Source organism: Leopardus geoffroyi, chromosome D2 (genome assembly GCF_018350155.1).
Source record: "Leopardus geoffroyi isolate Oge1 chromosome D2, O.geoffroyi_Oge1_pat1.0, whole genome shotgun sequence".
In the NCBI taxonomy this organism is placed as follows: Eukaryota; Metazoa; Chordata; class Mammalia; order Carnivora; family Felidae; genus Leopardus; species Leopardus geoffroyi.
In genome coordinates this window covers 61,967,290-61,981,771 of record NC_059334.1, presented here as the reverse complement: position 1 = coordinate 61,981,771, position 14,482 = coordinate 61,967,290, and the positions used below count along the sequence as shown (strand labels likewise).

General features: G+C 40.7%; 1 protein-coding gene and 1 pseudogene across 1 annotated transcript in view; one reads left to right on the top strand and one right to left on the bottom strand.

Annotated features, from left to right (window-relative positions):
- Positions 1 to 14,482, top strand: part of NT5C2 (5'-nucleotidase, cytosolic II) — a 149,434-nt gene that overhangs the window by 28,585 nt on the left and 106,367 nt on the right. The window lies entirely within an intron of this gene.
- On the bottom strand, positions 12,781 to 14,233 carry LOC123577024 (annotated as a pseudogene).

Below are 14,482 nucleotides of genomic sequence, written 5' to 3'. Positions count from 1 at the left end.
TGGCTATAGATCAGAGGTTCCCACAATCCCCTCCTTCCTTGGGTTTGATTAATTTGCTAAAGTGGCTTGCAGAACTCAGACATTTTACTTACTAGATTACCAGTTTATGATAAAAGGATGTAACTTGGGAACAGCCAGATGGAAGAGGGACATAGGGCAAGATACAGAGAAAGGGAGTGAGGAGCTTCTGTGCCCTCTTTGAGGGTGCCACTCTTCCCAAATCTCCACATGTTCTAACCTAGAAGCTCTTTGAACCCCATCCTTTTGGGTTTTTCATTACACAGCCACAGTTGATTAAATCATTGGCTGTTGGTGATTGATTCTACCTCTAGCCCCTTTCTCCACACTAGAGGTTAGTGGGATGGACTTTCAGTCCCACCCCTTTTATCATAAGGTTGATTCCCTTGGCAACCGGCCCTCATTTACTTGTAGCCAAAAGTCACTCATTAACATAACAAAAGATACCTTGATTGCTCTAGCATTTAGGAAATGCCAAGGGTTTTAAGACCTCTATGCCACTTGTACCCCAATGTTTATAGCAGCACTTTCAACAATAGCCAAATTATGGAAAGAGCCTAGATGTCCATCAACCATCAACTGATGAATGGATAAAGAAATTGTGGCTTATATACACAATGGACTACTATGTGGCAATGAGAAAGAATGAAATATGGTCTTTTGTAGCAACGTGGATGGAACTGGAGAGTTTATGCTAAGTGAAATAAGTCATACAGAGAAAGACAGATACCATATGTTTTCACTCTTATGTGGATCCTGGGAAACTTAACAGAAGACCATGGGGGAGGGGAAGGAAAAAAAAAGTTAGAGAGGGAGGGAGCCAAACCATAAGGGACTCTTAAAAACTGAAAACAAACTGAGGGTTGATGGGGGGTGGAAGGGAGGGGAAAGTGGGTGATGGGCATTGAGGAGGGCACCTGTTGGGATAAGCACTGGGTGTTGTATGGAAACCAATTTGACAATAAATTTCATATTTAAAAATAAAAGACCTCTGTGCCAGAAAGGGGACCAAGACCAAATAAGTATTTCTTATTATAAATGATAATATCATGCTGGTGTTTCAAGTTGCCCTTACAGGGTAGCTTATCAAAAGAGTAGGCCTCCTAATTGCAAAATCCAATGAGCAGTTTCGTTTGCTGTGCTGCTTGCACCTTGTGTGGCATTGGACGCTGTGAGCCACTATGTTCTTTTTGGTTCTCTGTTCTTCCTTGGTTTGCAAAGCACTCCACCTACTATTCCCTTTATGGTGTCCTCTTCCTCTTCTCAACTGCTGATAGTCCGTACTTTTTCTTGTTTAGCCTCTAATTTATCTTGTGTGTTTATGTGTGTGTGTGTGTGTGTGTGTGTAGTTGAAGTATAGTTGACACACAGTGTTACATTAGTGTCAGGTGTAATTATTTTCTTTTATTTGCTCCTTCTGATATAGCTCATATAATCTAAAGCTTACCACTTGTTTTGCAAGACATCTGACATCTCTGAGCTTTAGCAAAATAGAAGTTGTCATGGAAAATACAACTTATGCACAAAAAGGGCCCAGCAAAGTGCCTGCCATGGAGTAGAGCCTCTCTCTAAATGGTAGTGCTTTGTATTATTATTGTTAATAGTAAAATAATGTCTTTATCTCTACCCACCCCTATAGGTTTATATCTGTCTTTATTATTGTTTTGTAAACTTTTTATTATGGTGATTTTGAACAGCCCCTAAAGTAGAATTGCATAATAAACCCTCATGTACCCATGACCTAGCCCCCACAAATATCAGCCCATGGCCAACCCTGTCCCATTTGCCCCCATCCTCTATAAAAGATACAAATTTTAAAAAATAACCACAATACTATTACCATACTTTAGAAAACCCAATCTTTTGAGATCATTTTATATATGTGATTCCCACAAATTATTTTCTGGATATTCCTTGGGCACTTCAAACTTAACTTGTCCAAAGCTGCATTCACTACCTTTTTAGAAACCAGTCTCCTCCCCACCAACCCCCAACCTCGTGGTCCCTGCCTTGGTGATGGATACCACTGTTCATCAGTCCCTCAGGTCATGTCCTTGGGAGTAGCCTTTGGCTCCTCATTCTCCCTCACATCTCTTACTCACCTAAAAATCTTTAGTGTTTGTCCCCAGTCCCCTATTATCACCCTTGCCACAGTCTTATGTTATCAAGTTCTTCTTGGGTCTTTGCTCCTGGATATTAGCTATTCAATTGGTCTCCTCATTGAGTCTTTCACCCTCTAATCTAATCTATTGCCAATGATTTTTTTTTCCCAGTAATTTTTATTGTGGTAAAATGCACATAAAATTTATCATTTTAACATGTATAGTTCAGTGGCATCAAGTATATTCACATTATCGTGCAACCATCACCACCATCCATCTCTAGAATTTTTTAATCTTCCTCAAACTGAAACTCCATGCCCATTAAACAATAACTTTCCATTCCTCCTCTCCCAGTTCCTGGCAACTACCATTCTACTTTCCGTCTTTATGAATTTGAATACTCTAGGTACATCATTAAGTGGAAACATGCAGTATTTGTTTTTTATGACTAGTTTATTTCACTTAGCATACATAATAAGGTTCAGGGTTCATCCATATTGTAGCATGTGGCAGAATTTCCTTCCTTTTAAAGGTTGAATAATACTCTGCTGTATGTATATACCACATTTTGTTTATTCACTCATCTGTCACTTGGATTTCTTTTACCTTTTGGATATTACGAATAATGTGGCTATGAATATGAATCTGCAGATAAGTCTTCGAGACTTTGCTTTCAATCTTTTTTAAAAAAATTTTTAATGTTTTATTTATTTTTGAGAGAAAGGGAGACAGAGCATGAGCAGTGCAGGGGTAGAGAGAGAGAGAGAGAGAGAGAGACACAGAACCCGAAGCAGGCTCCAGGCTCTGAGCTGTCAGCACAGAGCCTGATGTGGGACTCAAACTCACAGACCACGAGATCATGACCTGAGCTGAAGTCGGATGCTTAACTGACTGAGCCACCCAGGTGCCCCTGCTTTCAGTTTTTTTGGGGGCACATACCCAGAAGTGGAACTGCTAGATCATACAGTAATTCTATTTTTAATTAAAATTTTTTTAATGCTTATTTATTTTTGAGAGAGAGAGAGAGAGCACGTGTGAACAAATGGGGGAGGGGAAGAGAGAGAAGGAGACACAGAATCCAAAGCAGGCTTCAGGCTCCAAGCTGTCAGCACAGAGCTTGTCATGGAGCTCCCACGAACTATGACATCATGACCTGAGGCTTAAGTAAGCTACCCAGGCGCCCCTCTATTTTTAATTTTTTGAGGAACTTCCATTTTCCATAGTATTCCTTTTTACATTCCTTCCAGCAATACACAAAGATTACAACTTTTCTAGTCCTTGCCAACACTTACTTTCTGTTTTTTTGTTTTGTTCTGTTGTGTTTTTATTTTAATTACAGCCATCCTACTGTTGTGTTTTTATTTTAATAATGGCCATCCTACTGTTGTGTTTTTATTTTAATAATGGCCATCTTACTCTTGTGTTTTTATTTTAATTACAGCTGTGAGGTGATATCTTATTGTGTTTTTTTTTCAATATATGAAGTTTATTGTCAAATTGGTTTCCATACAACACCCAGTGCTCATCCCAAAAGGTGCCCTCCTCAATACCCACCACCCATCCTCTCCTCCGTCCCACCCCCCATCAACCCTCAGTTTGTTCTCAGTTTTTAAGAGACTCTTATGCTTTGGCTCTCTTCCACTCTAACCTCTTTTTTTTTTTTTTTTTTTTTTTACCCCTTCCACTCCCCCATGGGTTTCTGTTAAGTTCCTCAGGATCCACATAAGAGTGAAACCATATGGTATCTGTCTTTCTCTGTATGGCTTATTTCACTTAGCATCACACTCTCCAGTTCCATCCACGTTGCTGCAAAGGGCCAGATTTCATTCTTTCTCATTGCCATGTAGTACTCCATTGTGTATATAAACCACAATTTTTTTATCCATTCATCAGTTGATGGACATTTAGGATCTTTCCATAATTTGGCTATTGTTGAGAGTGCTGCTATAAACATTGGGGTACAAGTGCCCCTATGCATCAGTACTCCTGTATCCCTTGGGTAAATTCCTAGCAGTGCTATTGCTGGGTCATAGGGTAGGTCTATTTTTAATTTTTTGAGGAACCTCCACACTGTTTTCCAGAGCGGCTGCACCAATTTGCATTCCCACCAACAGTGCAAGAGGGTTCCCGTTTCTCCACATCCTCTCCAGCATCTATCTATAGTCTCCCGATTTGTTCATTTTGGCCACTCTGACTGGCGTGAGGTGATATCTGAGTGTGGTTTTGATTTGTATTTCCCTGATGAGGAGCGACGTTGAGCATCTTTTCATGTGCCTGTTGGCCATCCGGATGTCTTCTTTAGAGAAGTGTCTATTCATGTTTTCTGCCCATTTCTTCACTGGGTTATTTGTTTTTTGGGTGTGGAGTTTGGTGAGCTCTTTATAGATTTTGGATACTAGCCCTTTGTCCGATATGTCATTTGCAAATATCTTTTCCCATTCTGTTGGTTGCCTTTTAGTTTTGTTGGTTGTTTCCTTTGCTGTGCAGAAGCTTTTTATCTTCATAAGGTCCCAGTAGTTCATTTTTGCTTTTAATTCCCTTGCCTTTGGGGATGTATCAAGTAAGAGATTGCTACGACTGAGGTCAGAGAGGTCTTTTCCTGCTTTCTCCTCTAGGGTTTTGATGGTTTCCTGTCTCACATTCAGGTCCTTTATCCATTTTGAGTTTATTTTTGTGAATGGTGTGAGAAAGTGGTCTAGTTTCAATCTTCTGCATGTTGCTGTCCAGTTCTCCCAGCACCATTTGTTAAAGACACTGTCTTTTTTCCATTGGATATTCTTTCCTGCTTTGTCAAAGATTAGTTGCCCCTACGTTTCTTATTGTGTTTTTGATTTGCATTTCCCCAATGATTTGCTTAATATCTTTTCATGTACTTGTAAGTCATTTCTTCATCTTCTTTGGAGAGATGTCTATTCAAGACCTTTGCCCATTTTTGAATCAGGCTGTTTGTTTTTTGTTGTTGAGTGATAGCACTTCTTTATATATTCTGGATAGTAATGCTTTATCAGGTATATGATTTGCAAATATTTTCTCCTGTTTCATGGGTTGCCTTTTTACTCTGTTAATAGTGTACCTCAATGCACAAATATTTTTTATTGTTTTTTATTTTAATTCCAGTTGTTATATTAGTTTCAGTTGTACACTATAGGGATTCAACAATTCTAGACATTACTCGGTGCTTGTCATGATAAGTGTATTCTTTAACCCCCATCACCAATTTCACCCATTCCCCCACCCAGCTTCCTTCTGGTAACCATCAATTTGTCTATGGTTAAGAGTCTGTTTCTTGTTTTCTCTCTCTCTCTCTCTCTCTTTTTCGTTGCTTGTTTGTTTTGTTTCTTAAATTCCATATATGAGAGAAATCATGTGCTATTTATCTTTCTCTGACTGGCTTATTTTACTTAGCATTATGCTGTCTAGCTCCATCCATGTCATTGCAAATGGCAAACTTTCATTCTTTGTTATGGCTGAATGATATTCTATTGTGTACATATACCATATCTTCTTTATACATTCATTAGTCAATGGACACTTGGGCTGCTTCCATAATTTGACTATTGTAAATAATGCTGCTATAAACATAGAGGTGCATGTATCCCTTTCAATGAGTGTTTTTGTATTCTTTGGGTAAATATCTAGTAGTGCAATTTCTGGATCATAGTGTAGTTTTATTTTTAACTTTTTGAGGAAACACCATATTGTTTTTTCCACACTGACTGAACAGGTTTGCATTGCCACCAGCAGCACATGAGAGATCCTTTTTTTTCCCACATCTTCACCAGCACTTGTTGCTTCTTGTGTTTTTGATTTTAGCCGTTCTGACAGGTGTGAGGTGATAGTTCATTTTAGTTTTGATTTGCATTTACTTGATGATGAGTGATGTTGAGCATCTTTTCATGTGTCTGTTGGCTATCTGTATGTCTTCTTTGGAGAAATGTCTGCTCATGTCTTCTGCCCATTTTTTAAAAAATGTTTATTTTTGAAAGATAGCATGAGCAGGGAAGAAGCAGAAGGAGGCGGACAGAGGATCTGAAGCAGGCTCTGTGCTGACAGCAGAGAGCCCGATGCGGGGCTCACTCACAGACTGAACCGTGGAATCATGACCTGAGTGCCCCCCATTGTTTACTTTTACTATCACACTTATCAAACTGGTTTAATTTTTGGCTCACCTGTTTCCTGTCTCTCCAGGTAGACTATAATAATGTGTGTGTGTGTGTGTGTGTGTGTGTGTGTGTGTGTGTGTGTGTTTAAATTTTTAGAGAGAGAGAGAGAGAGCAGGAGAGAGAGGCAGAGGCAGAGAGAGAAAGAGAATCTTAAGCAGGCTCCATACTTAGTGCAGAGCCCCACACAGGGCTCTATCCCATGACCCTGTGATCATGACCTGAACCAAAACCAAGAGTCAGATGCTCAACTGACGCTCAACTGGAGGCAACCCTTCTCCAGATAGACTGTAAATTCCTTAATGGCATTGGCCCTATCCCTATCTTGTCAACTGCATGCTGCTCAAATTTGGTTAAACTGTTGAATGGGGATCTCCACCACTTTAGTTGCTTTGACCTTGAGTGAACTAAAACCTTTGGGCCTCAGTTTTCTGAGGTTTCTCAGGTTTCTAAGATTATTGTGATGATTAATTGAGATTATGTTTATAAAGTGCAGGTTGCTTACCAGTAAATGCTCAACAAAAATTAGCTGTTATTATCATCAACTTATTGAATTGATATTTCAAATTCTAACCAGTTGTATGACTTTGCACAAAACTCATAAACTCCCAGGACCTATTTTTACTTCATTAAAATGAGGTGTTTGACCTGGATTATCTATGACAGTGGTTCTCAAACTAGGCTGCACATTGCAATCATCTGGGGAGCTTTAAAAATACTGATGTCTAGGTCCCTCTCCCCAAGATTCTGATTTAATTGGTATGAGATACAATCTGGCATGGATATTTTTTAAAAGCTCCCCTGGTGATTCTAATGTTCAGCCAGCATTGAGAACCACTGATCTAAAGTTTCTTCCAGATATAACACACTAGAAAGTTGAGCTGCCAAGATTCCTTGGGGGCAGGAGAATGGAATGTCTCCCAGCATTCTCCTGCTATCACCCTTTGTTAGTTTAGCAGGAAGTATTATTGGACAGGCTCACTTAGCTGGAACTCCAAGAGTGTTTGTGGGTTCCTGAGTGTTTAATACTTAGGAGCTCAACTCCCTCCATCTGGAGAGACTTTGGAGACCAAGGCTCTGAGAAGGAGAAAAAAAAAATCAGCTCTTCCTTACCACACTGCTCTAAATCAAGGCCTAGAAGTCTCCCCTGGAGTGTTGTGCTATGGAGTCCTAGTCAGGCTAAAGAAGAGGGTGGAGGAAAGGATCGTTGGTATTAAGTTAGTAGGGAAACCTGAGACCCTAACTAGAAGGGGGTAGGGGCTGAGAGTTAACAAATACTCATTCCTTTACAGTGCTTTAACACCATATTCATATTCATAGCCATTATTTGTTTGATTCCCATAGCAACCTTGAGGAATGCAGAGCAGGTATTATTGCCTCCATTTTGTAGAGGAGTAGAACAGGTCTCTGAATGGTTAAGGGCCTCACCAAAATTACACAGTAGATTAGCAGCAGAATCAGCATGACAGTCCCTGAACCCTGACTCTCCTTCCTGGACTCTCTTACTGTGTCTAGGAAGAAAACCTGCACACTCACTGTGAGATAGAAGAAAATACATGTTGTTCCCTTTTCCTGATTCCTGGTACAGAGCTCCGGAAACCCTTGTAATCCCTGGGTGATAGGACTGTCTTTTGTTCTAATGAGGTGACTCTCATAGAGTCATAAATGGCTCCTGGATGAGGGCTGATCACTGGAAAGACCAATCCATGATTAGAAGCTTAGAATTTTCAGCCCTTCCCTTCATTCTCTTACAAAGGGCAAGGAGCTAAAAATAGAATTGGTCAATCATGCTTACATGATTAAGCCTCCATAAAAATCCCCACAGTGTGGGGTTCAGAGAATCTCCAGGTTGGTGTATACAACACATCAATATACTGGGAGACAACTCCATGGAAATAAAAGCTCCTGTGTGTGGGAATCTCCCCAAACCTCTTCATCCAGCTGTTCATCTGTACCCTTTATCATGTCATTTAATAAACTAATAAACACAAGTAGGTGTTTGTTCTGGGAGTGGCTCTTTTTTTTTAAGATTTTATTTTATTTTATTTTATTTCATTTTATTTGTTTTTTAAAGATTTTATTTGTGCAGGGCACTTGGGTGTCTCAGTTGGTTAAGCATCTGACTCTTGGTTTTGTCTCAGGTCATGATCTCACAGTTTGTGGGTTCGAGCCCTGTGTCAGGCTCTGAGCTGACAATGTGGAGCCTGGTTGGGATCCTCTTTCTCCCTCTCTCTACCCCTTCCCTGCTCGTGCTCTCTCTCTCTCTCTCTTTCTCAAAAGAAATAAATAAACTTAGAAAAATTTTTATTTTTGGGGGTGCCTGAGTGGTTCAGTGGGTTGAGCACTGACTATTGATTTCAGCTCTGGTCATGATCCTATGGTTTGTGAGTTTGAGCACCACGTCTGGCTCTAGGCTGATAGTGAAGAACCTGCTTAGGATTCTCTCCCCCTCTCTCTGCACCTCCCCCCACCACACACACACCAAATGAATAAATAAACTTGAAAAAAAAAAGATTTTATTTTTAAGTAATCTCTACACCCAACTTAGGGCTCAAACCCACAAACCTGAGATCAAGAGTTGCAGGCTCCAATGACTGAGGTAACCAGGCACCCCTGTGAGTAGCTGTTTTAACAAATAATTGAATCCAAGGGGGAAGAGGTCCTGAGAACCTTTGATCTGTAGCTAAGTCAGACAGAAGTTATAGTAAGCTGGGCACCTATTACTTGTGACTGGCATTCAAAGTGGGGAGCCGTCTCATGAGACTGAGCCCTTACCCTGTGGGATCTGGACACTCTCAAGGCAAAGTGTCAGAATTGAGTTAAATTGTTGATACTCAGTTGTTACAGAGAATTGCTCACACATCTGGTTTCAGAAGCCTCGTGTGTGTGGTAGTGGTATGAGAGTAAAGGGGACGCAGAACTGGGAGGGACTTTCTAAAACACTTGGGTAGCTCAGAGGCCTTCCTGACTCCTTGGAATTAGAGCCAAGGTTCTAAATGGCCCAATTTGTGCTACAGGGAACAACTAAAATAACCCCTTCCAGTTGTGGTCCATCTACTCTGAGCATAGCAGTGTTCTCCAGGATTATTAGCAAACAACTTCAGTTTTATAAAGTTGGGGTGTTCAGGACTAGCTTTAAGGTATATTTAGTTACAGTGTCCAGTATGTTCAAGAACACTCAGAAGGGCTGTGTAGAGAGCAGTGTTAACCAAATGCTGGGTCTTAGACAAGAGTTGGCTCTTGGCTGCTGGTTCAAGATCAAACAACAAAGGAACAGAAAAGGGTATTGATTTTTTACTAAGCTCAGTTTACTTTAAATCCATGCCTTTTGGGGTGCCTGGGTGGCTCAGTCAGTTAAGCATACAACTCTTGATCTCAGTTCAGGTCATGATCTCATGGTTAATAAGATCAAGCCTCAAGTCAGGCTCTGTGCTGACAGCATGGAGCCTGCTTGGGATTCTCTTTCCTCCCTCTCTCTCTCTGCCCTTCCCCAGCTCATTTTCTCTTTCTCACTCTTTCAAAATAAGTAAATAAACTTAAAACAAAAAGAATACCTGCCTTTTTAAAAAAAAAATTTACATCCAAGTTACTTAGCATATAGTGCAACAATGATTTCAGGAGTAGATTCCTTAATGCCCCTTACCCATTTAGCCCATCCGCCCTCCCCCAACCCCTCCAGCAACCCTGTTTGTTCTCTATATTTAAGAGTCTCCTATGTTTTGTCCCCTTCCCTGTTTTTATATTATTTTTCTTCCCTTCCCTTATGTTCATCTGTTTTATATCTTAAATTCCTCATATGAGTGAAGTCATATGGTATTTGTCTTTGTGACTGACTAATTTCCCTTAGCATAATACCATCTGAGTTCTATCCACATAGTTGCAAATGGCAAGATTTCATCCTATTTGATTGCTGAGCAATACTCCATTGTATAGATATACCACATCTTCTTTATCCGTTCATCCATCAATGGACAGTTGAAGAAGCCCTGCCTTTTATTCTGAGATTACGTTTTTCCTATTTCCTACTTTTTTGGTGTTAAAATTGCCTTTCATGAAATAGTAATGATAGTAGATGGCAGTTTATTTTAATGTCCTGAATGGCATAATCCAAAGATGACCACCCTATGGGAACCCCCAAAATTGCTTTTGAAATATTACTGAGTGAAGGAATCCAGGATCTGGTAACCACTTACCATTTCAGAGGGCCATGTGACCCCAATTCCTCAGAGGTGTGGGAGGCTGCAGAAAGAGCCTCACCTCGACAGTAGTGGTAAAACATCAAACAGTAGAAGACTTAAAATGCCAGGATTTGGGCTTTGCCATTCATAAATTCATACAGAAAGAAAAGTACCATTGCTACTTATTTATTTATATAGTGCTTACTGGATGCCTGGCCCTGTCTCAAATGCTGTACAAATATGATCTCATTTAATCCTCATCAAGCCTATGAGGTAGACACTATTATTATCTCCACCTCCATTTTGAAGAGGAGAAAACTAAGACATGAGAGTATGAAGAAACCTGTCCAGGGTCACAGCTAGTTAGCTGCAGAGCCAGAAGTTGAAGGCAGAGTGTCTGGCTCGGGAACCTATTTTCTTAATCCCTACACCATGCTGCCTAGTTAGAAACAATTTAAGACTTTTGTGGCTTGTAATGATCTATTTTTAGCCTCTGATTCCATAGACAGAAGCTGCCTGTGGACTAAGCTGCCTGGCCTGTATTGAGCTGCTGTCAGTGATCTCTTTTGAGGCCTTTCCACAACACCACTGGAAGAATCAGAATGGGCAAATGTCCTTTTACGGAGCACAAGACAACAGCGGCAAAGTCAATGAACTTTGGATAAGATCAGTAAGACCTTGTAGCTTGGAACCTGAGTCCATGCAAAGGCCTTCTGAGAGGTCCTCCAGAGCCTGGACTGGTAGTTTTCAAACACATTAAAAAAAAATTTTTTTTTAACGTTTATTCATTTTTGAGAGACAGAGACAGAGCTCGAGTGGGGGAGGGGCAGAGAGAGAGGGAGATCAGAGAATCCCAAGTAAGCTCCTTGCTGTCAGCACAGAGCCTGACTAGGGGCTCGAACTCACAAACTGTGAGATCATGACCTGAGCTGAAATCAAGAGTCAGACACTTAACTGACTGAGCCACTCAGGTGCCCCAGAGGTGTTCCATTTTAAGTCCAACAACTTATCACTTATTTAGGTGGACATTTAGACTCTAAGGTTGGAACAGTTGGCAACATATCAGATCTATCTGGAAACAGATTGTACTAGTGTCTGGCTCAGGTTCCTGCTCCAAGAGATGCTTAGGACTTCACAAGGTAGAGCACAAGGATGAAAGAATGAGAGCTCTGGTGTGCTCCCCCCGCTCCCCCCACCCCCCGTTTTTAAAAATAATTTAATCAAGACACAACCTCGTAGAAGGCATTAAAATAAAATCCACTCACAATCCTACCACACATTCATTTAGTTATTAATTAACTTATTTAAAAAAATGTATGGAATCCCCAATCCCCACTGTACCAGCACCCACCTAGGCTAGGTAGGCGTTGTATCCCTTCTCAGTGGACAAGATGGATACTGTCCATGCCCTCCTGGAGCTTACAGCCTAATGAGCAGGCAGATATTAAAGACATATTCACACAAAAACTTCTTTAATTGTGATTGTGGGAAGGGAAGGGAACTGGAGAGATGGGGAAGTAAAGGACAGCATGAAAGAAAATACCAGGGTAAAGAGAGTGGTAAGACCTCTCCAAGTAACATTTGAGCTAACACCTAAAAGATGAATAGGGTTCAAAAGGTGAAAAGAGCTTTTCATGCAGAGGAAACAGTATAAGCAAGGACATGTGGACCAGGAACTGAAAAGTGGCCATATGGAAGGAGCCCAGTGGACACGGAGGAAATGGTCCTATATAAATATGTGTTCAATTCCTTTAAAATTTTTTTGGGGTCGCCTGGGTGGCTCGTCGGTTAGGCATCCAACTCTTGCTTTTGGCTCAAGATCTTGTGGTTGGGGGGTTCCAGCCCTGCATGGGCCTCTGTGCTGGTGGTGTGGAGCCTGCTTGGGATTCTGTCTCCCTCTTGCTCTGCCCCTCCCCTGCTCGCTCTCTATCTCTCTCTCAAAATAAATTAAAAAATAAGTTAAAAAAAATTTTTTTTAAATTTTCACTGTGGTAAAATATATATAACAGAATTTGCCATTTTAAACTTTTAAAACATTTAAAAATGACGCCTGGGTGGCTCAGTTGGTTAAGCGTCCTGACTCTTGATTTTGGCTCAGGTCATGATTTCAAGGTTCCTGAGATGCAGCCCCACATCAGGCTCTGTGCTGACATAGTGGAGCCTTCTTGGGATTCTCTTTCTCCCTCTCTCTCTTTCCCTACTCTGCTTGTGCTCACTCTCTCTCAAAAGAAATAAATAAACATTTAAACATTTTAATGGCATTAGGTACATTTATAGTGTTGTGCAACCATCAGCACTGCCTTTTCTTCTTCCTTCCTTCCTTTTGACAGGGAAAATAACTTTATTTTCATCAGGAGCGTGGGAAGATGTCTAGTCTCAGAACTTCTGGAATTGCTTTTTGGTACCAGCGGCCTTCGTGACTTTGAACACATTGAATCTCACAGTCTTGCTCAAGGACCTGCACTTACCCACTGTGACTATGTCATCAATTTGGACATCTCTGAAGCAGGGGGACAGGTGCACAGACATGTTCTTGTGGGTTTCTCAAAGTGGTTGTACTTCGATATGTAGTGGAGGTAGTCTTGGAAGATGACAGTGGTCCTCTGCGTCTTCATCTTGGTCACCATGCCAAACAGAACCTGCCCTCTGATGGAGACATTACTGGTAAAGAGGCTTTTCTTAATGATCTAGGTGCCCTCATTGGTCTCCTTGGGCATCCTGAAGCCCAGACCAGTGTTTTTGTAGTATTGAGGGAGCATCTCCTTGCCAGTTTCTCCAAGCAGAACCCTTTTGTTATTTTGAAAGATGGTTGGCTGCTTTTGGTAGGCACACTCTGTCTGAATGTCTGCCGTCTTCCTGACTGCCTGAAAAAGGTACCACTGTCTATTTGCAAAACTCTTTTTTCCCATGATCCAAATGGAAACTCTGTCCCTATTAAGTGATAACTCCCCTGCCAGCCCCCAGTAATCTCTAATCTACTTTCTGTCTGTATGAATTTGCCTGTTCTAGATATTTCGCATAAGTGAAATCACATAATATTTGTCCTTTTGTGTTTGGCTTGTTTTACTTGGCATAATGTTTTCAAGGTTCATCCAGGTTGTAGCAGGTACCAGAACTTCATTCATTCTTATGCCTGAATAACATTCCTTTGTATGTATGTACCACATTTTGTTTATCCATTCATGTATTAATGGACTCTTGGGTTTCTTCCACTTTTTAGCTACTGTAAATTATGCTACTATGAACATCAGTATAAAGGTGTCTGTCTGAGTCCCTATTTTCAATCTTTTTGGATATATACCCAGAAGTGGAATTGTTGGATCGTAAGGTAATTCTATGTTTAGCTTTCTGAGGAACCACCAAGCTGTTTTCCATAGAGGCTGTACCATTTTACATTTCTACCAGAAATGCAAGAGTGTTCTAGTTTCTGTACATCCTTGTCAACACTTGTTATGTTGCTTTTTTTCCCTTTTAACTTTAGCTATCCTCATAGGTATGAAGTAGCACATCTATGTATTTGATTCTGACTCTTCTGTCTCCTCTGGAATCCATCTCTCCTGAAACTCTGAAGCTCTTAGGCATCTGGAATATAATGACCTGCCTTTATGTTTTACCCAAGTGTCTAATTACTTAAATAGATGTTCAGCAACTCTGGGGTAAAGTGTGGATAGGGGATCTCCAGTATTTACCACCTGGTAGATGTTCAGTAAATGAAATGATTGTCATAGAACTTGCAGATCTTGTCTTTCTCAATAATAAAAAGAAAATTATTTCTTTTTTTTTAGAAATAGTTTTATTTATTTATTTGAGAGAGAGAAAGAGAGAGAGAGAGAACGAGCATAAGTGGGGGAGGGGCAGAGGGAGAGAGGAACAGAGGATCCGAAGCAGGCTGGGTGCTGACAGCAGCAAGCCCCATGCGGGGCTCAAACTCATGAACTGAGAGATCATGACTTGAGCTGAAGTCCAACGCTCAACCAACTGAACCACCCAGGTGCCCCTAAATGAAATAATTTTCATAAATGCC